Source organism: Melospiza melodia, chromosome 10 (genome assembly GCF_035770615.1).
Source record: "Melospiza melodia melodia isolate bMelMel2 chromosome 10, bMelMel2.pri, whole genome shotgun sequence".
Taxonomy (NCBI): domain Eukaryota; kingdom Metazoa; phylum Chordata; class Aves; order Passeriformes; family Passerellidae; genus Melospiza; species Melospiza melodia.
The window spans coordinates 28,728,589-28,755,671 of record NC_086203.1 but is presented as its reverse complement, the minus strand read 5'-3'; the positions used below and the strand labels follow the sequence as shown (position 1 = coordinate 28,755,671).

General features: G+C 42.9%; 1 protein-coding gene across 7 annotated transcripts in view; it reads right to left on the bottom strand.

The window, feature by feature from the left end:
• CHL1 (cell adhesion molecule L1 like) overlaps positions 1-27,083 on the bottom strand; it is a 129,059-nt gene that overhangs the window by 80,463 nt on the left and 21,513 nt on the right. For 5 of the 7 annotated variants that reach the window (XM_063165034.1, XM_063165033.1, XM_063165038.1 and 2 more), the window contains exon 2: positions 17,198-17,278. The gene's annotated coding sequence lies outside the window, so the exon portion shown is untranslated. Of the gene's footprint in view, positions 1-3,396; positions 3,513-4,418; positions 4,604-17,197; positions 17,279-27,083 lie in introns of those variants that run through there. The other 2 variants (XM_063165035.1, XM_063165036.1) reach the window with 2 other exon arrangements.

The window sequence follows — 27,083 nt, the reverse complement described above, 5'->3', positions numbered from 1 at the left end:
CATCCATCCATCATCCATCCATCCATCCATACCATATCCCATCCATACCATATCCCATCCATCCATCCATCCATCCATCCATCCATCCATCCATCCATCCATCCATCCCTCCATCCATCATCCATCCATCCATCCATACCATATCCCATCCATACCATATCCCATCCATCCATCCATCCATCCATCCATCCATCCATCCATCCATCCATCATCCATCCATCATCCATCCATCATCCATCCATCCCTCCATCCATCCCTCCATCCATCCCTCCATCCATCATCCATCCCTCCATCCATCATCCATCCATCCATCCATCATCCATCCATCCCTCCATCCATCATCCATCCATCCATCCATCCATCCATCCATCCATCCATCATCCATCCCTCCATCCATCATCCATCCATCCATCCATCCATCCATCCATCCATCCATCCATCCATCCATCATCCATCCCTCCATCCATCCATCCATCCATCCATCCATCCATCCATCCATCCATCCATCCATCCATCCATCCATCATCCATCCATCCATCCATCCATCATCCATCCCTCCATCCATCATCCATCCCTCCATCCATCCATCCATCCCTCCCTCCCTGAGGATGCAGCAGTGTGTGTATCCAAGCCTGGGGACACACCTGACTTTCAGAGATCACTTTCACCAGTCCAGGTTTCACTTTCCCTGCTGTAACTCATTCATTACATCCAGGCCCTACCAGAGCAGAGCTGCTTTTCCCATCCCATTCCTGATCCCATTCCTGATCCCACCACTGAGCTCCAGGAGCCCCTGGAGTGCAAATTACCAAAGATTAGGGACTAATTTGACCAAAGACTTCCCTGGGGAGCAGCAATGCTCCCCAACTGCTGCTTATCCCAAGTACCAGGGATGAGAAGGGAAAAGGTTAAATCTTCCTGCTTTGGGTCCTCTCCAGTTGAAACTGGCCACTAATCCCTAATAATTTAATTTATTTGTATTAATGGAGCAGGGAGTCAATATTTGCGTTAGCTTATTGCAGAAAATAATTTGAAATATTTCTTCTAAGTCTGGTTAAATTTCATTTCTTAATGCTAAAGCACCTCTATTTCACAAGATACCAGGAGCCTAATTAATATTTCATGCTTATTACTTAGGCTCAGCCTCACAATAATCAGTTCCTAAACCCAGCTTCCACAGGAGTATTTAATCTTTTGGTATCTGCAGTGCACCTCTGATTTGCAATGAATTTACCTCAAGCTGATTTCTCTCTATTCTCATACCTGAACCCTTCTTGTTAATTAAAAGACAAAAATCAGTGTATTGTTGTCTCTGCAGTTTGGGGTTTATTTCCTCTCCTCCTTCTCATGTTCTTCCCCTGCACTTTTTGCCTACAAGGCACATAGCACTGAGAGATTTCCAGACACAAAGTTCCTGAATTTAATCTAAATTAAGCCCCACATCCAATTTGATAACAAATCCCTGCAATGGAAGTATTCACACTTGGTAAATACTGCATGATTGTAATTACAAAGCTAAAAATCATAACATGAAAGTGTTGATTAATGCTTCAAAGCAGATTTCCAGCATTCTGTACATGGAATCCATCTGATTCATCCTATATGTGATTGCTCTGTTTGGCCTCAGGCTAAAAAATCAAATTTTTCAAACTATTTCTTCCCACTATAAATGTTTCTGCTGGGAAAATTGGCCACTTTCTTTCTTGCTTTCTTTCCCATTTGAAGATCTTTGAATTGAAGCCATGCAGCCAATAAATACATTTTGAGTTCATTATGTTCTGGGAGCACCAAGGTGGTTTTTACTGCAGCAGACATCATCCCTGGGTGGGAATTGTGACTTTGGGAAGTTGGGTTGCTAAATTTCAAAGGATTCTCCTATAGGAAGGATCAACAAACTGAACCCCTGGTTTAAGTCACTGCTTTCATCAAATTTCATATTTTTGCAGCTGCAAAAGCCTGCACAAGGAGAATTAAAGCTTCTTTTATGGGAGCAGGAGTGGAAAAAACCCCAATCACCCCAATGCTCATGGAAAATAAGGTGAATTCTATTAGAAAAGCCAAATCCATAGGCACTAAAATTCCCCCCTCAGTGGTATTTGCCAGGCATTCCACAGATAAACGGGAAAAATTCACTGATCTAATGCACAAAATTATTGTCATTAATAGGAAAACCTAAACATGCCAATGTGGGGCATTCTGGAGTTTAACCTCCTGATATTCCTGTGGAGAATATTTATCCTGTTATTCCTTTGGAGAAATGTCATCAGAGGACTGAGCAGAAAGGAAAACTGGAGGACTGATTAAACCACATTTAAACCATGAGAACATGCAAAACTGAGTATTTTCCAGGCTCATTAAAATAAAACTTAATTACAGAACCCAGTTTATCTGTGTCACCCAATGTCACAATACTTCAAGGCAGGTGATGAGGAGAAAAAGGCAAAAACCCCCAACAAGTGCACCCAGCAGCAGAGCAGTATCTGCATTATTCATCATCAGTCGTTCAGTGACAGATCCAAAATAATTAGTATTATTCACATTAACTTATGCGATTCCCCTGCCTAGAGAGAAGCCATACAGAAATGTAAAGTAATTATAAAGCAGAGATGCTCTGCATGGGCTGGGAAGTTCTGGTGGAGCAAAGCTTGGAGGGAAGAGGAAGAGCAAAACTTGGACAGGCGAAAAATGCAGTTGTCAAAGGAGGAAAGTAAAGTGGGTGAAAATGCTGGTGTGTACCTCAGAGATTAGGGAAACCTGCAACTTTGCAGTAAAAGGGGAAAAGAGAAAGGGAAACAAAAAAAGGTAAAAAGAGGAAAAAAAACACTGGAGAAGAAACAGAAAAGAAACAAAAATGAGCAAGATATATAAAAGGATATAGAAAATATTTTAAATATATCTATCTTATTTATGTTCTTTTAGTCCAAGCTTTCATGACAAAAAGCTAGGACAGAGTCCTATTAAACATGGCATGGAATCCTGGAATGGTTTGGGTTGGAAAGGACCTTAAATCCCCTCCAGTGCCACCCCTGCCATGGCGGGGACACCTCCCACTGTCCCAGGTGCTCCAGCCCCAGTGTCCAGCCTGGCCTTGGGCACTGCCAGGGATCCAGGGGCAGCCACAGCTGCTCTGGGCACCCTGTGCCAGGGCTGCCCACCCTCACAGGGAACAATTCCCACCCAAAATCCCATTAACCCTCTTCTCTTTCAGCCTGAAGCATTTCCCCTTGTCCTATCACAGCTATTTCCTGATGAAAATCATAAATTTTTATTCCTACAAGGTCCTCTGTCTGAAAAAATAATTGACATTTGCTTTCTGTCCATACAGAGCCAAAGGTAGAATCACCACTAAAGTAACATCAAAGTCAGCAAGAGATGCCAGCAGAGTTTGAGTCTCACCTGCAGGAGGAATTGCAGCAAACTCCAGCAGAGTTTGGGTAAATCCTCAGAACCTGGAAGGGCACAGCCTCGATGTGCAGCTGTCCCCATTTATTACAAAGACAGAAAGAAGCTGCTTTCCCTCAGAAGGAGCCAAAAAGAAAAGGAAAAAAGCTGCCAGGCAAAACCTGGCACACCCCAGAGCAGCCAAAAATCTGGAGCTCATTAGAGCTGGGACTCTGCACAGCCCTGGGATGCACCTCCTCGTGCCAGCTGGGAATGTCCAACCTTCCAAATGGTTGTGGTGGGACACTCTGAAAATCCAAGCAGAGCTGGAGAGAATCTGATTTTGAGCAGAGGAAGGCAGAGTTTTCTGCAAGGTCCCCACAAAGCGCCTGAGTCTGAGGTTTTTCAAAGCTCAAATGCATCAGAAATACACTCAGCAAAGGAAACCTGGTGCACCTGGTCAGCAAACATGTGGCTAAAAATCTCATTTATGAGCCAGAAGACAGAAAAGGTAAAAGGAATTGTTCCAGGAAAGGTTGGTTTAGATGTGATTTAAGAAGCAGAAAGTACCAGGCACTAGAAAATAAACTGAGATGTCTCAGCTCTGCCCGTCAGCTCTGAGGGGAACCAGGCACAGCTGAGAGACTGAGAAACGGGGTTTGTTATGAGACAGAAGAAAAAGAAAAATCATAACAGCAACAACAAAACCCACAAAAGATCTGGGCTCAGAGAGGAACTCAGAAATCCTGCCTTTGCAGACGAAAATCCTGACCTTACACCGAGATGTGCAATAACCAAGGCTCTGAGTTGCACAACTGCAAAGAGACCAAGGGAAGATGGGGAGACAGACAGAACCAAAAAACACCAACAAAGTTTTGTGGGGACACCTCACAAACATCTCCCCACAGTGCTCTGACACCACCCCAGCTGCCAGAGCCTGCTCTGCACACCCTGAACCAGACAACACCTCTCACCTGCCCCTTTCTGGGGACCACAACCAGCCCTGAGATCCCCAAACCAGCCCGCAAATCCCAGACCTTCCTGGGGCAGTCTCTGTGCTCCTCCTCCTCTTCCTCACTGCTCTGGGTGGCTCTGGGACCTCTCCTGTCCCCTCATGCTCCTCCTGGGTTGATGCCACCTCCTTCTCTCCAAGGTTTCCTGAGCAGCTTCCGCAGGGGATCCTGGCAATGCCAGGGGATTCAATCTGAGCTGCTCTGCAGATGCTCCCAGTGGCCATTTAAGCAGTGACTCATTTTTTCTGGGAGCCTTTTAAGGAGCTGGGCTGGCACATTTTCAAGGCACATTTCTTAATCCCAAGTTTTGCAATTTGCAGGGTGATGCATCCTGGAGCTGGGAATATGGATCAGATGGCACCAGAGCCGCTTTTATAGGGGAAAAGTGTTTAGCACCAGATTTTCCTCTATGTGGCACTTGCAAAGGGTGATCCTAAAATATCTGAGTTTGTCCTTCTGCCCTATCTCAATTAATTCCTCTTTTAAAGAAAAGTCAGCTGAACTTGGCCAAGAAATGCATAATTTCTATCTTCTGTTACAGCAGAGCAATGATATTTTAAATATTTTTTTAATTAATTCCTTGATTCAGCTCATTTCTGTCTCTGACTTTCAGAGTTATCTGAAACTTTTCCAAATATTTTTGTTTGTTTTGGTGGGTTTTTTTGCAATTACCAGCATCTTTCCCCTACACCTGCCTTCATTTTCTGGCAGGTTCTGTTAAGATCAGCTTACCAATAAATTTTATGCAGCCAAATTACTGAAAGTAACATCAAACTCTGAGTAATTAGTGTGCAAATAATTAGCATTTAAGTGAGATGACTTCAAACAAGTCCATCCTAAGCTATGAAGGCCTCTCACACAATTTCTCTTAGATCATCATGAAATATTTCTACATCTTCATTATTCCACCCCAAACCTACAAATTACAGAGAGCACCAGGGAGGATCTCAGAATTCACCAGAATTCACCAATTTAAGGTGTGTGGCACCTTTTTTATCAATGGCATTTCCCAACAGTAAATTGGTTTCTGATTATTCTGGATTTCCTAGCAGAAGTCAGTGTGCACCTGCCTTGGTGCCACGTCACCAAGCTGCTGCTCCTCTGCAGCTTCCCGGTGAGATAAAAGCCTGCGAGTCCTTTTATCCCCCTTTTCAATGGATTGCAGATGGGTGAAAGTGGCAGACTTGGAGACAAAAAAAAACCCAACCCAACTGAGTCAGAGGAACCTGATGATTCATCCAAACCCAAAGGAGGAGGAATGAAAGAGATTTGGTTTCATATCTTGCTGTAAAACAATAAATAATGTCCAGTGCATCCAGGTCAATAATCTGGACAGCTCAGCAGGGAACTGCACAACCTCCTGCACAGAAACAGTCACAAATTAACAACTAATCACTAATTAAGCTAATGCCTTATGTTACACTTCTCAATGAAATGAGGTATGATGGAATTCTGGAGGGTTTAATACCAAAGTAAGATTCCAAAAGGAACTTCCAGGAATGGAGAAGGGATGAACTTTGGTCCCTAAGGATCAGGGTTGTGCTCTGACGCCAGAGCTCATACCTAAGCACGTGGAACACCAGATTTATTCTTTCTACATAGAAATACACATCTGTCATCTGCAAAGGACACTTAACTCACAGCAAGGTGAAGAATCAGTGATGTTAATTAGATATTTTAATATTCAAAATCTCTGTTCTTTGCAGTTCTACCACTCTAGAGCAAAACAATCACTTGTTTTGCAAATCCCTTTCACACGCACAGAAAAACCCCGATTCCTTTAACACACTGATCCTTTCCTGAGGTATTTCTCCCCAAAACAGTGGCACACCCTCCTGTGCTGCCTCGTGGCACAATCCCCCTCCATCAGCAGCATCCAGACCTTGGTTCTTGCCTGCTGTGGGATGCAGAGGAGGATCTGACCTCCCTCAGGCACAGCTCTGAATTCCAGCTCACCTTTCTGCAAGTGGGGCAGTGACTTTGAGCAGAACCAGTGCCACGAGAAACCCAAGCTCAGGTTAATCCTAGCACCAGGCAAACTTCTCTCACTGATCCTCAATAATTCCAATAATTCAGGGCTGGCCAATGCCAGCAATGCTCAGGGAGTCCAAAGGCTTGGCAAGGTTAAATACAGAAAGATTTGGTAAAGCCACTCCTTCCCAAAAATGCTGGCTTTAAAAGTAAAAATGCCTCTGTTAGCACCTGCAGAGTGAAATTATGATTTACTCAGTTCCAGGCTGGGCTTTCAGAGTTTTACTGGAAATGTTGAATTATCCAATCTCTGACCCAACCTCACCCACCAGCCCTGGGGACAGGATAGCAGCACCCCGAGGTGTTGGGAGACCCCAAAATCACCCCTTTCCCAGGATGTCACCAACATTCCTGAAGATAAAATCTCAAATATAAACCCTTCCGAGATGAAAAACTCCAATATAAACCCTTCAGAGATGAAAATCCTGTGTGATGAGCAGGGGTTTGGCAAAAAGCGCACACTTTGACTGGGGTTATAATGTTGAAATGGACTGGATTCATGAGAACTGTGGTGTTTTTGTTTTTTGTTTTTCCTTGGCAAAGGGCAAAAAAGAGAAATGCTCTTTTCTGGGACAGCCTGTTGAGGAAATGAGGCTCCTGCCACTTGTCCCAGCTCTCCAAACCCCTCCACCACTGGCAAGCAGGGGAGCTGCAAAAGAAAGAAACTCCAGCCAGTGCTTCCACTGAGAAAAAAAAGACATTTTGCAAATTCAGTTTGAGAGCAGCTGACTGGCAAATCTCAGGGCTGTGAGTAACCCAGGAGTAGCTCCTGCCTGCACCAGCCCTGCCCTGTACAGGGACTGGGGATGGCAGCAGCAGGAAACCAAGACAGCCTTTCAGGCTCACAGGTTACAGAATATCTCGTTTTGTCAGAAAGGCTCCATTTTTAATTACCTGGAGAGAGAGTTGCTTTCCCTGTTATTTTGTGCTCCAGGGTTATTATTAACTTTTTAACATAAATCTGCATTGTAGAACTGTAAACCCGAGTTGCTTAATGAAAACAACCACCCTGTGGGGGCACAGCAGCTCAACAGATGATCAAAAAGCCCTTTTTGCATCATTAATCTGCAGGATTCCATGAAAGAATTAAGAAAAATAAGCGTTTCTCTACAACACAGGCATGAAGCATTCTTGAAAATATCAGTCCCTTCCATACAAACAGGTTGCCCAGAAAGATTGCATGGCAACAAAGAGTCCCTAAAACACAAAATGAAATCATTAAGCAGCAAGAAGTGGGTGGAGAGCTCTCCTTGCCCACTAGAAGAGGTTTCACAGCCCTGGTGCAGTTCATTAATTCCCAAATGAGGGATGACGAGCACAGACAGTGTCCCTTTGTCTCCTGGCTCCGTCCCTCGTTAGTGGCGTCCCCTCAGCCCTGTCCTGAGCCCTGGACATTCCTCAGCAGCCTCTTCCCAGGGAAAATCCTGCCTGGCCCCATCCCAGTGCCCTCAGCCCATGCAGGATCCCCTCAGGATTCCTCTGGGAACCCAAAAATTCAGGGAAAGGAGCCTTGGGGAAAGCTGTGCCTGGTAAATCTGGGGGAGCCACAACAGGACCCAAGTGCTTGAATTTAATGAGGCAACAGCACTCATGTTTGTTTAAGCCACTCTTTCCCAAGATGTTGGTTTTAAAAGTAAAAATGCCTCTGTTAGCACCTTCAGGATGATATTATCATTTACTCAGTTCCAGGCTGGGCTTTCAGAGTTTTACTGAAAATGTTGAATTATCCAATCTCTGCCCTAAATGTATGTATGGAATAATTCCCTTTTAGTGAACTGTGGCAACTGGCTTTGCCCTTCCTGCTAATGAAAATAAATTCCATCCAAATTATTCCAGTCTCTGTCCTGTCCTCACCCTTAGCCCTGTGCAGGGATAAAGGAACAGATTTTAAAAGTAAAAATGCCTCTGTTAGCACCTGCAGAGTGAAATTATGATTTACTCAGTTCCAGGCTGGGCTTTCAGAGTTTTACTGGAAATGTTGAATTATCCAATCTCTGACCCACCCTCACCCACCAGCCCCGGGGACAGGGCAGCAGCACCCAGAGGTGTTGGGAGACCCCAAAATCACCCCTTTCCCAGGAAGTCACCAACATTCCTGCACATAAAAACTCAAATATAAACCCTGAAAGTCCTGTGTGATGAACAGGGGTTTGGCAACTGCACTGAGGGGAAAAGGTGCATCAGGCAGGAATTCATTGTCCTGCTCTGCCATGCTCACACACAACCAAGGATTTTGCTCTAGGTAGGATAAATAACGCTAGGCTTGGCATGGAAGTGTTAAGAAAAAATTGATTTTTTTTTTTCAAATGGAGTAGTGAGGAAATATGCAAAGTGAGAATTCTCCAAGAGATGGAAATCCTATTTGCAGGCAGCCACAGGAGATGGTGGAGCCAAATAAACAGATTAAAACCCACGGGCTGTCGGTACAACTGAGCAACCATCCATCTTCGAGCTGCTCAGGAATAACTTCTGCTGCAGCAATTTATGATGTGGCCTGACAGGAAGGGTTAGGAGGGAACATGTCATTAGCTCAGCAGCATTTAAAGAAAAGCCCCAAGTCATTTGTCACATCTCTGCCAGGCCAGGCTCCGTAAGGAGACAGCAGCTTAGAGAAACAGGAGCTGCTGTGACTCCCAATCTCCTGCTGCTGCCAGGGCTGATTTGGGCAGGCAGGGACAACCCTGGGAGTCTGCTCAGCCCACATGAATATATATAATATATATAATATATATAATATATATTATATATATTATATATAAATAATATATATATTATATATAATAGATATAATAGATATAATAGATTTAATATATATAACATATATAATATATATTATATATATAATATAATATAATGTAATGTAATGTAATGTAATATAATATAATATAATATAAATATATATAATATATATAATTGGTATATATTCTATATATAGAATATATAATATATATACTATATAATACATATTCTATAATATATATGATACATGACATATGATATATATATGGTATTTGATATATTATATTATATAGATTGTATATATATTATACATTGTATATATTATATAATATGATATATTAATTATATATTATAATTAAATAATCATAAATATTTAGAATTAAATTATCTTCATTATTTCAGATTGGTTTTTATCTTTCTGACAAAATAATTATAATTAATTATATATTATATACTATGATATATATAATATATTATATATATTATATAGGATATCTATAATAAGGTATTTTAAAATATAAAAATATATAAATAGTTCTATATAATTAAATAATTATTAATATTTAAAAATATAATATATAATTTATACATTATATAATGCCTAATATAATATAATAATATATAATATAATGATATATATAATAAATATAATAAATATAATAAATATAATATAATATAATATAATATAATATAATATAATATAATATAATATAATATAATATAATATAATATAATATAATATAATATAATATAATATATTGATATATATAATAATAATATATGTAATTTAATTAAAATATCTATATTCTCTACTTATTTTGGGCATAACCAAGGACAACCTTTCAAATATGGGTTTTTTTTCAGACGGGCAGTGGGAACAAAGGTTGGAAAGCATAAACCCAAGCGTGAGTCAGCAAGGAGAGGCTGCTGCCAGACACAAGAGGTGTCTGGGGAGATGTTACCAGATGTTAAGCACAGGACACAGGAGGGAATTATCCATGTGAGATTCAGAAACATGGCCTGGAGAGGAGGAGCTTTGCTCCCTCCGTGAAGGGAGGGCTGCCAGAGGGACATGGCAGCAATATTCCAATACTCCAACACATGGCAGGCTTTAATTAAGAAGGCTCCAATCAGTTGTACTTTGGGAGCACCACCAGTGGCTGCCTCAATCCACTGAGAGGGACACTGAGGACAGACAGTATGGAAAGCTGTCTGAGCTTTACAATTAATCATTTTCATGCATTTTCTCCAAAAAAGCTCCCATTGCTGGGAGCTCCTACAATGACCTTGGCACCAGCACCTCTGCTGGAGCAGGAGTGCACTGGGCTCCAGGGGGCTCAGCTGGTGACCCCTTAAAATTTGTGTCAGATTTGCATTCTACCCATTATTTTTTAGTGTCAAAACCCAATAAATAACATTTATAGAAATGTTATTATCTCCTCTGGAAGAAAACCATTTAATCTGGCACAAATAACTGCTGCAGCACCAGCCTTGGAATATTTTCATTTTCAAATTCATATTGGATACCTCCAAGCCAGATCAACTATGGACAATAAATTGTCCATTCCTGGGAGTTCCCAAAGCATCTCTCCCTAAAGGCAGCTCTTTATCCCAGTGCTCTCAGTTTCATCTTTTCCAAACAAACACAGTGACATAAAACCAAAAGAGGAAAAGCTCCCTGGTGACACTTCTGACCCTCCTGTGTACATTGGGGTTTAACATGATCTTCTCCACATTATCCTCAGGGAAAAGCCTTCAGGAGGAAAAGGGTGCCAAGCAATAAACTTCCTTCACTGTGATGTCTGTATTACATATTTTTACTCATTTTTCCTTCATTTTCCATACCTTTGCTGGTCCTATATAGCATTTTGCAGTAAAGCAGAATTTCAGCATCAAAGCTGAATTTTATACTTCAATTTACTGAAGTAACAGATGAGCTTTGCTGATGCTGAACCTAACTTGGTATTTTTATGTGATTTTATTAACTCGTTTATATAAAACTGGATTACACTCTATTACCAATCTATTTTCTCTGTGTCTACAAGGAGCTGGTAATACAGCAGATAAATCTGAAATAATAGGAATAACAAAAGTACTATTGTGCACAATTATAGCTTGTAGCACCCCAAATCAGACATCATTACTAACAAATGATGATATTATAGAAAAGAAATACCATCTGAAAACTGATTTTACACGGCATATTAAAGACTTGATGGCTCAGGAGATGGGTAATAGAATAAAAAGCCTTTTATCTCAAGGTCATCAATTCAAATCCAAGTCAGACTGATAGCAACTGAAAGCCACTTGATGAGAGTGCTAATGAGCCCGGCCTCGTTAGTGGAAATTTAAGAACACCTCAGCATTTAGCTCCTTGTGCTGCCCTGAGAGCAGAAATTGGGAGTTTGGAGGAGCAAACTCCCAATTTCCCAGCTGTTCTTCCCTCCTCACCCACTGCCAGCCCCCTGCTCTGCTCCTAAATTCAGAATTCACTGCTCAGTCCTTATTGTGGGAAGGCTGGGAAAAGTGAGAGGAATAGAGGATTTGTCTTTCTAAATGAGCTGTGGGTCTGCTGGTGGATAAAACCAGCACTGGGAGATAAAAGAAACAATGGGAAGAGTTCCACTGATTGATGAATGGAAGAAGGTATTTGCTTTTACAAATAAACTTTAGGTTTGCTGATAAATTAAATTAGACATTGAAACATGAAAGAAACAATGGGGAAGAAAAACTCCCTAAATTCTTTAAGAATTAAAAATTAAAAGGGAGGGTTATACATTAGAGGGGGATCTTTGGTATCAGGTGTTCTGGGAAGTCTGAACCTCTCAAGTACCTCAGAAACGGGGGAAAACCCCTACATTTCATAAGAATTCAAAATGAAAAGGGAGGGTTGTACATTAGAAGGAAATCTTTGGGATCAGGTGTTCTGGGAAGTCTGAACCTCTCAAGAACCTCAGAAATGGGGAAAGAGAGAGGGAAATGTGGTTGGAAATTGGGATAAAAAGGAGGCTGTGTCCTCCAAAAATCTGAGAGATCCCAGGGGAATGCCCCATGGCCTCTCTCTTTATTCAAATAAAGTAATGTGACTCCTCTGCCTCCTTTTTGGACATAAACCTCTGGTGTTTGTGGATTAATTTTCCTTCAAAAGGGATTGCACTTCCAGCACCCTGAGTGACCACTTTAAATGTGCAGAGGCAGCTCTGCTCTGAGCTGTAACAGCTCCAGCATTAATGGACATCTCACTATTTTATTTGATATCTCACTATTTTCCCAGCATGGATCCGATGATGTGCCAAAGCAAACCAGTGCAGGGAGAGAAAAGAATCCCTGTGCAAACTCCAGCCACTGCTCAGCCAGCAAACAAAGCAGAGCACATATTGCAGGGCTTGACAAGCAAACTCAAAATATTCTCTGATAAAATCCCTGGAATCATTTCCTTTGTTCTGGTATAATACCTGCACAACTCACTGCTGGCTCTGGTATTAACATGATGCAAAGCACTGATAAGAACCCCATTGATGCTGTCCTTTCTATGCTGAATGAGATTTTTATTAAAAAATACCCTTCCAATAAAAGCAACAAAACACCAGAGATGCATTTTCAATTATTTTCAAATTAAAACTAAAAAGCATCCCAGGAGGAATTTGCTTTCATGTGTTTCATAGGCAAAGCTCAGTGTTGAATCAACCCCTACAAATTGCAGTTTGCAGTGGAACTGGGGACACAGAGAAGCACCAGTCTGACACAATCATTGTAAATTGAGCAACCTGGGCTGGTGGAAAATGTCAATGAGATGATCTTTGAGTCCCCTTCAAACCCAAACCATTCCATGATCCTGTAGGAACAGGGCAAGTGTTCCCTGTAATCTCTGGAACCCACAGATTCCTCTTTGAACCTCCCCAAGTCCCTTCCAGCCTCAATTATTTCACGATTCCAAAAATTAACCACCTTCATGGCTCATGTGAACTCCATCCTCAGCAGTGCCTGGGTTTAGAGGAGCAGGTTTAGGTTTCAGGAGTGAATAATGGATTAATTTTAAAGGTACCCAGGTGCCTAAAGATGCATTTTACAACCTTACTATGTCTGGATAATCAATTCCCATAATTCAATTTTTCCCCAGTGTAATAACCATTAGAAACTCAGCCCTTACCCAGGGGAGACTGCAGAAATCCCCAAACTCTCACTTTGCTGCTGTCTGGAGATGCCTCAGCACCCCCAATTCCTCAACTAAACCCCTCTGGATGCCTCTTATTTCAGTGCTGAATTTGGTAACTAATTCCTAAATCTTGATGATCTCATCTTTATTACAGTGGGAACAAACCCTTCAGATTTATGGACGCTCCCCAGATGGAATCCCAGACTGGTTTGGGCTGGAAGGGACCCTAAATCCCACCCAGTGCCACCCCTGCCATGGCAGGGACACCTCCCACTGTCCCAGGTGCTCCAGCCCCAATGTCCAACCTGGACTTGGGCACTGCCAGGGATCCAGGGGCAGCCACAGCTGCTCTGGGCACCTGGGCCAGGGCCTCAGCATCCTTACAGAGAAGAATTAATTCCAAATATTTGATTTAAACCTACTCTTTGTCAGTTCCATCTAAACTCTGTATCCCACATCAGCCCCAGATGTTCACCTCTGGTGCAGATGTGCAGCCCCCAGCCCTGGATTGCCAATTTTTCCCCTTCCAAGAGCTCAGGATTTCCCAGTTCTGATCACCTGAGGTTAAAAGCAGAGCTTCCTCCCCAGCTACAGCACCACAGGGCCCAACTTACTGCAAGTCTGTCCATCAAACTGTCAAAAACTCAGAAATATGGGTTTGAGTGGATTTTGGAGTGTGGAAAAACCCCAAATCCATCAGTTAAGGCCATTAGCTCATGTGACACACCTCGCTGAAGTCAATTTTCAAGGATAAGCGTGTGACAAGCTGACTGGAGGAATTCTCCTTTAATGCATTATTAATTCATTTATTATTACAGTTATTATAATCTTTATGCAGGGCACTGAAGTTTAATTTGTTCTCTATGAGGTAATCTTTTTAATGAGCCCTTTCTTCTCCTCAGGTTGGGAGCTTCCTCAACCACTTATGCAGCTTTTAAGCAAGTAGAAAATGACAGGACCATGTACCCTCCTCATAACCACAGCTTCATATACCATGCCCTGAATTTTAAATGAAAATGAACGATTACCAACTTTCCCACTGCCAAATATCTCTTAAAAGGTTTCAGATTCAGATTTTAAAAGGTTTCAGAAAGGAAAAGATTCACCAATAACGCTCTAAATATAGGGAGTTCATCACACAATGAAATCTTAATTACGATTCCTCTCTCTGACAAAGAGGAGAAATGCATTTAAATAAAAAGCCCCTGTGTGAGTAAATGCAGTTATTTGTGGGGCAGCACAGATTAATCCAGTCTCAGCCCCATCTGAATGGCTCTGGGTTCATTCTCTGGTCACCCAGGGCAAGGAGGTCACAGGGCTGATCCCTGCCCTGGGAAATGGGTTCAGACAGAGAGGAAACGGCACAAAAACACAGAAATGGTGCTTGGAGTTGGGATGCAATGGGAAAAAACCACTCCAATTCCAAACACCCACACTGCAGGCACAGCCAGGCCCCAGCTCTAAGGGCTGCAGCACTTTGGGACACCCTTGGTATCCAAAAACCACGTGGATGTGGCACTTGGGGACACGGGGACATGGGTGAGTGGTGGCCTCGGCAGTGCTGAGGCACCCAGTCAGATCTGATGGCCCTAAAGGTCTTTTCCAACCTCAGTGATTCTGGGATTCCATGATCAAGTCTGCACCTGGAATGCTGTGCCTGCATGGCCAGAGTTCCTCACTGGAAATGGAACAGCTCATAGGACACCTCCCAGAGAGAAGGTTGGGGGATAAAAGGTGGCAGAAGGTTCTGGAGGTGTGCAAGAAGAAACAACACAGACTGTCCACTAAGAAAAACAGAATAAATCCTCAAGGAGAAGGTTGGAGGGATAAAAGGCAGAAGGTTCTGAAGATGTATAAGAAGAAACAACACAGACTGGCCCTCAAGAAAACAGAATAAATCAATCAGAGAGAAGGTTTGGGGGATAAAAGGTGGGAGAAGGTTCTGAAGATGTGCAAGAAGAAACAACAGAGATGGGCCCTCAAGAAAACAGAATAAATCAATCAGAGAGAAGGTTTGGGGGATAAAAGGTAGAAGGTTCTGGAGGAGTGCAAGAAGAAACAACAGAGACGGGCCCTCAAGAAAACAGAATAAATCCTTCAGGGGAATGTTTGAGGGATAAAAGGTAGGAGAAGGTTCTGGAGGTGTCCAAGAAGAAACAAAGATTGTCCACTAAGAAAAACAGAATAAATCCTTCAGGAGAAGGTTTGGGGGATAAAAGGTAGAAGGTTCTGGAGGTGTGCAAGAACAAGCAACAGAGATTGTCCACTAAGAAAAACAGAGTAAATCTTTCTTCTTTTTCATTCATACCCAAAACCCAGCCATCTTTTCGCGGTGGCCTTTCCAGCTGGATGGGCTTGAGAGAGGGAAAGTTTATCAGCTAGCTCACAAGCACACAAGGAAGTCAGCTTTTCAGGCCAGAGCTGCCCCCACAATGAGATAAATGAAAATATAACCAGATTTTATGGAGAGCTGGACTTACACAGCAGCTGGATCTCATTGCCTGCCTGATTAGCTGGGGTTAATCAGAAATTAGTAAATCATTTTCTACTTGGAACAATTGCTGGTTGTAATGGAAAAATCCATTTATCAGTAGGTATAGGAAAATAATTTTAAAAAAATAATAATCCTAAAACATTTTAAATGCTATTCAGACAAACTACATTTTGTCAATAACTTTATCATTCTGATTTTTACAGCCCACCAAAGTTCACAAAATGAAATTCAGCAGCAGATACATAAGAAACCTGCTTTCTACAGTAGTCAAGCAAGCTGAACACAAAATTCTAAAAACTGGCAGCTCAAAAGGAAGTTATGGTGTAAATAATTCCCATTCTAGGCAAAGCTTTCACCTTGAAGCTCCTGTTAGTAAAAGTCCATGGGAAATGCACACATTGGTAGCCAAGACTCCCTTTTCAGGAGCCACAAACAGAAAGAAAAGAGAATTACAGGAGGGTTTGTTTTTGGTTTTTTTTCTGTGTTTTTTTTTTTTGTTTGTTTGTTTTGTTTGTTTGTTTTGGTTTTTTTGTTTTGTTTTGGGTTTTTTTTGTTTTTTGCTTTTGTTTTTTGCTTTTGTTTTTTGCTTTTTTTCTGAATAGGATTAAAAAATAGTTAAATAAACAGACAGAACCCCCTTGCCAGTGTGATTATTTCCTCCAGGCACATCTCCCTACAGGAAGGGCCCACGGGCACTGAAATCCCATGGAAACAAACTGTCCTGGAGAAGCCCAAGCCATAAATAACTCCAGGGCTCCAAAGGCTTTTTTGCCTGTGAGCAGTTGCTGGCAGTGCCACCATCAAGCCCCTGCTCTTCCGCTATTTCTCTTCAACTTTTAGGAAATCCAAGGAAATCCATCCAGCCCTTCCCTGCCCTGGAGAGCAGAATGGGACACTGACCTTGAAATAATCAGGGTAGAATGATCACAGCACCTTTTCCTCCAGAGCTGAGGGGTGTTTTTTAAATGTAAAATCACAATTTCCTCACCAATTAGTTGCTACGACAGGATAAAGCCTGGCTTAGGGCTCAGCTCCACACCCAATAACAAATGAATGTTTGCTTGAGCTGCAAAAGGAGAAGACAAACAAGCTCCATCTGAGCTGGGAGCTGTCAGGCTCTGAGAGCATGTCCACACCCTCCAGGGAATTAAAATCACAGGGAAGCATTCCAGAGCCTGCCTACCTGCACAAACACATACACACACACATGTTTGTGCTTTTATAAAGAGCTTTTTCCAGACAGAAATGGTATCAAACAGGCCCAAAATTATTAAAATGACTTCAACTGTGATCATTCAGACAGAGAGGCAAATCAAATCACACCCAAAACATTTAATTGAAAAGAAAAATATTGTATTAAAAAGAAAAATATGCATTTCTAACCAGTACATGGGGCTGTTTCCTCATCACTGCACGGTCAAGCTGTAGTTCTACATCTGAATCCTTCTCCCCACTTTACTGCATCTAGAAATAAAGAAAGAGTCGTGAGTTGTGTAATGGCATGTCATATGTTCAATTTATCTAAAAGCAGCACCTTTATCAGTACAATTCCTTTGCTTTATTTTGTTTTCCCCTGTATGCTGAGTTTCTGTCTGATCTCATTCTCCTTGCCCTTCATTTACCTGGAAAAGGAGAGGTTTTTCCATATTTAAATAACAGAAGCAACATACCCCATGGAATAGAGGAAAAAATGGGCTGAAGTGAGAAGATCTGATTTTTATTCTAAACCCAGTTTGTGGCCTTGGAACAAGGCACTTTTCTGCACATTTGCCCTCTCTTGCTTTGCCTTTCTTGTCTGCTTACATTACAAGCTCTCTGAAGCCTGTTAGGTGTTTATACAGCGCCAAACAGATAAGATTCAGCTTTCCTCAGAATCACAAGATAACACGAACCCAGAAACAATAAATCTTATCAATCACCACCTACATTGTTGCTCTCCTAACATGAAACACGTTTCAAAGTGGTTTTCAATAGTTACCTTCCTTTAAAGGAAAAGAAATAAAAACAGCTTGTGGGAGAGAAGTGCATCCAAGAGGAAACAGATCCCTTAACTGTTTGTTTGGGTTTTTTTCCCCAATACATTCCACCTGTTTTAACCACATTGACCAAGAGCTGCATTTCTGTATTTTAATACAAGGACAGGACTCATCTCTGCCATTGACCTCGCTATTCCCACCTAGAGCTGGGTCACAGGATGCTCCACAGGGTGCTGGGAGCAGCAAAAGCCTGGAAAAGATTCTGGAGCTCTAATCCCACTTTTCCTGCTTTCCCAAATGTTACAGCTCACACAGTGCAAGCCCCACACCAATTCCTGTGGGCAGAAGGAGCACACAAGCACCATTTTGGTCTGGTTTTACCTCTCTGGGTCATCTTTAAAAGTGATTTTCTTTCCAGCCTCTCAGTGTGAATGACAAGATATTCAGAGAGTCTTGAGGGAGAAGAAGTGATAAAAAGGAATTCATCTAACCTATTTTATTTCTTGTCACTGCCTGATAATCTCTTTATCTGCTCTCATCTCACCAGGTGCAGACAGAGTTATTTATTTCCCCATGGACAGGGCCAATCCCTCTCCCAAAGTGCCCACATGCACCTGGACTTCCTTTCCCAGAGTGTTTCAAATCCACATTGCAAAGTGCCCCTGAGCTTTTGGGGTAAGCAGAGCCAACCTCAGCACACACAGGTGCAAACACATAAAACGTCAGTGCTTATTGCCACACACACATCTTTGGCCTTTCAGGGAGCTTCTGTGGCCATGGGCACGCAGGGAACATTTGCAAGAATCTCCCCATCAATAGAAGTTTGCAGTTTCACTGAAACACAACCCACTAGCACATACATTTTACAGTTTGACCCCTCTGTCGATAAATTATGGTTTTGGTGCGAACAGAAAACATTTTCTACAGCTCCGTGGTGATTTAGGAACCGCAGCTCTACTTTCACCTTAATCCTTCTCGACTCCTATTGAGGCTTCAGCCCAGCGATGTTTGCCGTGCTGCTGGCACTGCACCCAGCCTTTCAGAGAGCCTGCACCTCCCCAGAGCAATGTGACTGCAATTTGTAATGCCAAATGCAAATCTCCCCAGGCACAGCCGGTGCCAGCTGGGCACAGCCCAACCCAGCTCTGCCAGCCTGGCCCAAGCCTTGCAAGACATGCCTGGGCTGGAAAAGAGAGCAAACCCCAACCCAGCCCCGTGCAGAATCACCAGGGCTGCAAAGCAGAGTGGAAAAATCCTTCTGCCACCAAGCAGGGCAGGACAGAGGCCATTTTCAGGGTTTCAGTTTGTCACAGGGCTGGATTCAGGGGGCTCTGGACAAGGTGCTGTTATTACATCAGGGCCAGACTTCCTGCCATGGCACTGCCCCTGTTAGCTCTGGATTAAGCCAATTCCCCTGCAATTGATTAAAAGCTCTCCCCTGTCGCAGACATCTTGTCATGAAAATCCTTTCCTTAGGATTTTTCCTCCTAAGAAGCCTCAGGAACAAAATGTAAACAATGGTTATCTGCTGCTGTGGGATGCAACAGGTGCATCTGGGATTGGTCTCAAGTAGATGTTTGTAATTAATGGCCAATCACAGTCAGCTGGCTCAAACTCTCAGCCCAAGCCACAAACATTTTTTATCATTCTTTTCCTTTCTATTCTATTCTTAGCCAGCCTTCTGAGATGAAACCTTTTCTTCTATTCTTTTAGTACAGTTTTAATGTAATATGTATCATAAAATAATAAATCAGCCTTCTGAAACATGGAGTCAGATCCTCGTCTCTTCCCTCAACATAAGACCCCTGTGAACACCATCACAGTCCTCCATATAAAAAAAAAAAAAAATCTCCTGTTTGTTTAGAGACATGGGAGGGAAAAGAAGAAATTCAGCACTCTTTCAACCTGAGATTCTGAGGGAGGAGGAAATGATGATTTGTATCTCTCCCTCCTCCCATTTTTTAATCTCTCTCAGAAATTACAGCAGAGAACAGTAACTCAAATGCTTTATAGCTGAATTCATTTCCATCAGCTGTCTCCTATCTTTACCAGTTGTTTGTCTGCTTCTCCCATTTATGCTGGGCAGCTTGGACTTATCGATCTTGTAAGCTTTAAATTACAGCTATCCATGGGAAAAAAAAAAAAAAAAAAGAAAGAAAAAGGCAAGAGGAAAACCACAACAGGAAAAAGCAAGTCTGATAAAGGATTTCTGAAGGGCTGCTCACTTTTGGTAAAAGAAAATCTTAATGGCATTTCCTGGAGAGAAGGTCTGTGGGGCTGAAGTTATTAGGGGACTGTGTGGACAGAGGACAGGCAAAAAAAGCTGTCAGATTGAAGGGTTTATATCAAAAACATTTCCAGTGAAAAGTGTAGGAAAACTTGGGGGGAAAAAATACAAGATTTATACAAGTTTCAATCAGCTGATTTATAGCACTGGGTTTATTTGAACCAGCCAATTTACAGCAGCTCTTGTGGTTTCAGGGTGAGTTTAAACACTAAGAATTCACTGCTCCCCAAACCCACTGGAAATATTTCCCATCACAAAGGCAGAGCAGGGGCAGAACTGATTTCTGTGCCCAAGTGCACCCACTGCAGCTCCCTCCGGAATTGTGGGGCTGCCAGAGAATCATAGAATCACAGAATGGCTGAAACAGACCTTAAAATCATCTCACTGCAACCCTCCTTCCATGGGCAGGGACACCTTCCACTTAAAGAGCTCCCTGAATCCCCAGGATCCTCCTGCACCTCCAACCCAATATTCCTGCAGGGATCCTGCAATTCTCCAGGGAAGATTATCCAGGATTTTGCCCAAGACTTTTCTACAACATGAAGGAAAAATTGTGACTTAAAGACTTCTGTTCCAGGTGTTCCCACCTGGGAAGGGAAAGGGGAAGGGGAAAGGAAAGGTGTTGTGGTTTCAGGCTGAATTTAAACACTAAGAATTCACTGCTCCCCAAAACCCACTGGAAATACTTCCCATGACAAAGGCAGAGCAGGGGCAGAGCTGATTTCTGTGCCCAAGTGCACCCACTGCAGCTCAGAGACCCTCAGGGGCTCCCTCCAGAATTGTGGGGCTGCCAGAGAATCGTGGAATCACAGAATGGTTCAAACAGACCAGGGGAGAATTCCCTGCACTCGGGTGGTCACTCCTGCCTGGCAGTGTGGCACAGAGGTGCCTTGGGGACATCCCTGATCCCCGTGTCCAGCTGGGGCCGCTCGCTGTCTGAGCAGAACAGGAGCAGGGCTGGCATCACCCCCTGCCCCTGGCCATGCCACAGATGGCACCAGCAGCTTCCCAGGCTCCTGCATCTCCAGCTGGCACAGGAGGAGCAAACAAAGAGGGATGAGCAGTCCCTGCTGCAATGTGACCTTCACATCCCAGCCATGCATCGCTCCTGACACACACGCACGAGTGACAAAGGCAGAACCTGCCAGTCAGCCTCTGATAGTGCTCTGGAAATGACAAATAAATATTTAAATATCACTTGAGCTGTGCCTGCTGCAGATCCCTGCAGAGCAGAGCAAGGTAATTCACAGATTTGTCCTGGAGGACCTGAGGAAGAGGAATGGCATCAGAGGAGGAGGATTCTGGCCAGGATGGAGCTCTGGCTGCTCCTGGAGCCAGCCTGCTCCCCCAGCCCTGCTCTCACATCAAACCTGCCCTGACCCTGCTCTCAGGGCACTCCAGCAAGGCTGATCCCATTTCAGGGACCTGTGAGTGGCAAAGGGAGGCAAGGACCCAAATCCCAGCACCCAGGGCTGGGCACTGTCCCCATCCATTGTCCTCACCAGGGAGGCACGAGCTGCCCTTGTGCATTGCTGACAGCTGAAGGGTTTGCAAGGAGGAGGTTCTGACAAGCAATAAAAATATGCTTTAACCAGCTTGGAAAATAGCACAGGGTGAAGTGGATAAACTTTGCCAGCAAAAGGCCAAGGTCCTTACAGCTTATGGATGCCACAGCAATGCAAATGTGCTAAGGGGAGCATTTACAGTGATGTCTGACTAACAGCAAGTACATTAAATTAATATGGGTTGAGAAAAAAAAAAAAACCCCAGAGAAAAAAGAAACTCTTTAATAAAGAAATAAACATCCTCAATGTAATTTTACCCATGTGCATTTTGAACACAACCAGCAAAGATACAGTGTGCTGAGAAGAGTCAGCACAAGCATTTTTCTGTTCCTTAAATAATATGATTATTTTCTTTTTAGCAACAGTAGGAGATATTAATTGTACAGGAATAAAATTAAGGATTCTAGTTTAGTAGACATGCTTTGCCCATATTTCAACTTTTCTCACCAGGAAAAAAAATTAATAAAAATATGTTTGTACTCTGTGGGACATATAGAATAAGGTGGCTAGTAATTACTCCAAGCTCAGTGCTACAAGTTGCTCAAACAACTGTTTATTTATTACTGGAATATGAAGAATATGAAGAGAGCCTTGCAATACTAATCCCAGCTGACTGGGCCCCCCTCATGATGCTGGCTGACAATTCCTGTGATTCACTGCACCAGTAAAAGAAGGCAGCCATGAACACATTTTTGTAAATCAAGTCTATTGGGCCAGATTTGGGTCCTCGACTGCTCAGGCATAAGAAATGTTATAGCTCTTTGCCAGTTCATAATTCAGGTGCTGAACTTAATAATATGGATATATGGCATTAAAAGCTGTTAGAATAGTTACCAGGAGAAAATCACCTTGGCTCCAGCACCCAGCAAAGGTTCATTGCTGCACAGGCTCTCTCTGAGCCCTGTCATTACCCTGCCACAGCAGAGCCATATTTTCCCTAAAGAAAATGTCAAGGTCTGTGCAGAATCACCCGGGTTTCATGTTCACACCTCCAGTGAGTGCTCAGCACTTAAACTCAGTGCCACGACGCGAATGAGTTGAGTTTAAATTTACAGAGCGCACCTGGCGCTCCTATCGCCCCCTGAGGGCACCTGGGCCTGGGGCAGGGTCGCCTCTGTCGCTGTTCCCCTGCTGGCTCCATAAATCCTGAGAGCCCATAAAAGCCAGCGAGCAGAACCGACAGCCCCAGCAGCCTGCCAGCACTTTGGGGTAAAATCCGGCACATTCAGCACCTGCCCATCAGTCAGAGTGGTTCTGCATCCAATGGCCCCGAGGTTCAGGCAGCGCTCACGCTGCTTTAACAACCTCCCGATGCTCAAAGCTGCGCTACTGAGAGCTCCTCACCGCGGAGGATGCGCAAACCCGGCCGCACACGGGCTGGAAAAAGGATTTCCCCAAGTGAAGGCAGCACCCTGAGAGCTTGCACAGCAGCTGGGAAATAGCCGGCGTTTTCCAGGAGACCAAGGGAAGCTTAGCACAATATTGGGGTTTCAGGAATGAAAGCAGCCGGAAAACTTTGCCCTGTATTTTTGAAGATATAAAATATTGAAAAAACTAATGTTTCAGCTGTTCACACCCAAAGTCATGGTCGTTCTCCGGCAGTCTGGAGCAGCTCTCAGCACAGAGAAACAGAATCCCCAAAAAAATTGGGGTTGGAAGGGACCTTAAAGCCCATCCAGCCCTACCCTGTCATAGCAGGGACACCTCCCACTGTCCCAGGTGCTCCAGCCCCAGTGTCCAGCCTGGCCTTGGGCACTGCCAGGGATCCAGGGCAGCCACAGCTGTGCCAGGGCCTCAGAACCCTCCCAGCAAGAAATTAATTCCCAATATCCCATCTAAACCTTCTCTCAGTTTGAAGGTAAATAGCACTCAACTCAAATAAATCAGTGTAGCTATTTGAAGTTAAAATTTATTTACCCCATCTGACAAATCATTTCCTTGTTTCCTGGTTAAAATTTGTATGCAAATTGAACAGAGGATGTTTTTTTACTCTACAAACCAGAAGTCAATCCCATGCAAGCTGTCATGAGCATGAACTCAGAAAGATCACAAGGACCTAACCCATGGCACTGAGTGAAAATAACAGGCAAAGAAGTTTGAAAGTTTTTTAAATAATCCATTTTCTGCTGCCCTTTTCGTAACAGATTTAGAGCACAGTTTTAATGAAGGATGATTTTTTTTCCTGTTACAAAGATAGTTCACTGTTAAACTATAATTTTCACATTTTTTTCCCAGGAAATGCCCTTTAAATGCACTTGAAAATTTTCCAATATTGAAATTGGAAACTGAACCCTATAATATGTGATTCTATGCTGAGATTGCTAATTATCACACAAACTAATAAGTAACTTATTTGGCATCTAAAATGATAAGCAAATGACAAAAGAAGCAAATTAAGATTTCTACACCAACTGGCAAATAATTTACAGACTAAGAATCCTCTACAGACAGACATAAAAAAGTGGATGACTTTCAAGCAGAAGGAAAAAATGAAGTCTGTAGTCTGAAGTTGCTCATTATCCCTCATTTGTTCAATTCTTATCTTGATTTGGTCATCAACTCCCTGCTTGCTTGTTAAGATGGTCAAGCCATGCAAACAAAGCGACATTTGTTCCCATAACAACATTGAACCCTTATATAGCATTTTTCATCATCAAATCTGCGATCCTTCTGCGAAGAAGGAGAGCTTTGTTATTTATCCCCAACGCAGATAAGGAAATTACAGCAGGGGGATAATTGCAGAGCCAGAAATAAAACTTCCGAGCCCCGGCTAATGGCCCAAGCAGCAGCACAGGGCGTTTGATTAACACAGGAGACAGCCGAGGTCAGGATGGGCAATTTGAGCATCCCAACTTGTGCTCTGCTGAAAGCGCGAGGAGGAAAGAGCAACTGAGAAAAGTCATCAATTCAAGGAGTGCTTCACGCTGGCACTCCAGGCTTCAAGTGTGCTGTTAACTCCTTCTGCCCACACACCGGCACCAAGACTCCACACCAGCAACCCCTCAGCCAGAAAGGTCATCAAGAAGATGTTTAATTTATTATGGTACTCCAAGTACTTGGAGTCTAATAGGATTTCTTTTTTTTTTTTTTTTTTTTTTTTCTATCAGAAAAAAATACGTGTTTCTGCTGGAAAAGGAATTCTATAGGAGTAAAAGGAGTTTAAAACAATGCCAAGACAACAGAATTTTCCTCAGAAGAGATTATTGAGTCAGAATTACTTCTCAGGAATGTTATGCTGAGAAACATGCTTGTTGGGAGAGGCCATCAGGAGGGGGCTTTGCTGCCCATCACCCAGTTAAGAACTGGAAGTGGACAAAACTTGAGTCAGCCTTCACAAAATGGGGCCACAGATGACTGAGATCTCCTGGCAGCCCTGAAATTCAGGAGCAGTTTGGCCTGCTCAGGGAGTTGGGAGTTGTAAGGCCATGGCTGATGGCCCTGGGGGCAGGAGGGCACAGGAAAACTCCCTGATCCTCATGGAAAACCTCCCCAAAGTACAAGAACAGCCCCCAATCCCAGTGAGTGGGAAGTGGAGCAGACGTGGCAGAAGGCTGGCTTGGCTGGACATGGAATCCCTGACCGAGCTCCAACACAGAAAGTGAACAGAAGGTGGGAGTGGGGACTGCCCAGGAGAGCTACAGAAACCTGGCCCAAACTGCAGGGAAAAAGGAGGAGAAGCAAATAAAATCCAGGTGGAGCTGAAGATCTGTGGTTTTTAACACAGGAAGTTTAAAATTCTTGGTATCTAGGGTTCTAACAATGCAGCACATAACTTAGGAGGAGAGCTGGGAGAACTGGGTTTGTCCAGCATGGAGAGAGAAGACCAGTTCCTGTTTTCAACCCAACAAAGCCCAGAGCAACCAGATTTCAGTTCAAAGTCAACATTAAGTTCATTGCCTGTTTTAAGTTCAAAGCCAACATTAAGCTCAATGCCAATGTTCAACAGGAGGAGCTCCAAAGGTCCCTTCCTACTTATCTTCTTCCACAATTTTAATGGTTTCTCCACTTCTGGTGAAGGAGAAGGCTTCTCCTTCTTCCTTCCCTTCACCCTGCTCATCAGAGTGCACTCACAGCAAATTATAGTTTTAAATAATTATTCTGACTTGGTGCAGCGCTTTCAAACGCAATACAAGATTCCATACATATTTGAGAAGCGTCCAACTGCAGGTGAGCACCAGCATGGCCCAAAAGCCAGTCAGCTGGAGCCAATTACAGCCTGACCAGCCTCCCCTGACACCACAAGGCCTAATTGAACTTCTCCCCTCTGTGCAAGGCGGAGATTTTTGCCTTTTGCACAGAAGCCCGGAATGAAGGGTTTGCTGCTCTGAGCCTCTGCAAAGCAGGATCATTATCAGAACATAACCATCAGAACAGGAGATGTCTGCACTGATTAAAATAATGCTATTCCACCTTCTCAGAAAAGAAAAAAAGACCCAAACCACTTCCTCTGCAAAGATGTTTAGTCCCAGACACCCATTTTTACCCTCCTGGCAAACAGAAAACGTGAGCAGGAGCAAGTAACACACAGGCAGATTTAAAATTAAACTTCAAAAGCAAGTGGTTCATTAAGGAAACCAAGACATGTCTGAATGATTGTTAGCTACAGTCTAATAAAACCTGAGCCTGGTTTTAAAGAGGAGGAAAAAAAAAATTAAGGCTAAAAATGCATGTTGACTGAAATATATAAACTTACAGTGGAAATCAATTGGTATTTATAGCTGCTGAATAATGCACTCATTACTATTCATTCTCATTACTGTGCATTTTGCAACTGTCACAAAAAATACAGTGACTGACTGACTGACAGCTTTTAAAATATTTTTATGCCTCAAGAACCAAAATAGCTGAAAGAGAGCTGGAATTACAAATTCAAAAAGACTGGACAAACTGCCAGTAGTGCAGCAATCTAACCATCTCTTAATTCCTGGTTTTTAGTTCAAATCTCCCCAATATTCTATGTTAATTAGAATAATCATTTTGCTCTTCTGCATTTTTTGGGGGGTGGAATCATGTTTCACTTCTATGTGGCTTTGTTATATGAAAAATCCCTGTATATCAGGAAGGGTACGAGCAACATTTTCCCCTAATTAGTCCATAAAAATGCTAATTTCTCTAATGAATCAGATTGAAATATCACAGGAGTAGGTAATAGCACAAATACAGAGTTTGCTTATGGGGTAGGCTTTTGCTAATCACTACCACAGCACTGGGCAGCTCACAAAGCCAACACTCTAATGAGGTTAGAGAGGCAAGACATGCTCATCTGAATTTTTTTTGGTATAAAAAAGAGACAGTTACTTGCCTGTGCAGTCACAGCACCCTTGAATTTGTGTCTGTCTGTGAAGAAAACCAGATCCCCAGCATTTACAGCCCAGCTCTTCCATCCCCACACACTCAGGTCCTCTCTGCCTGTTTACTCAAGCTGAGGATGGGGCCATAAA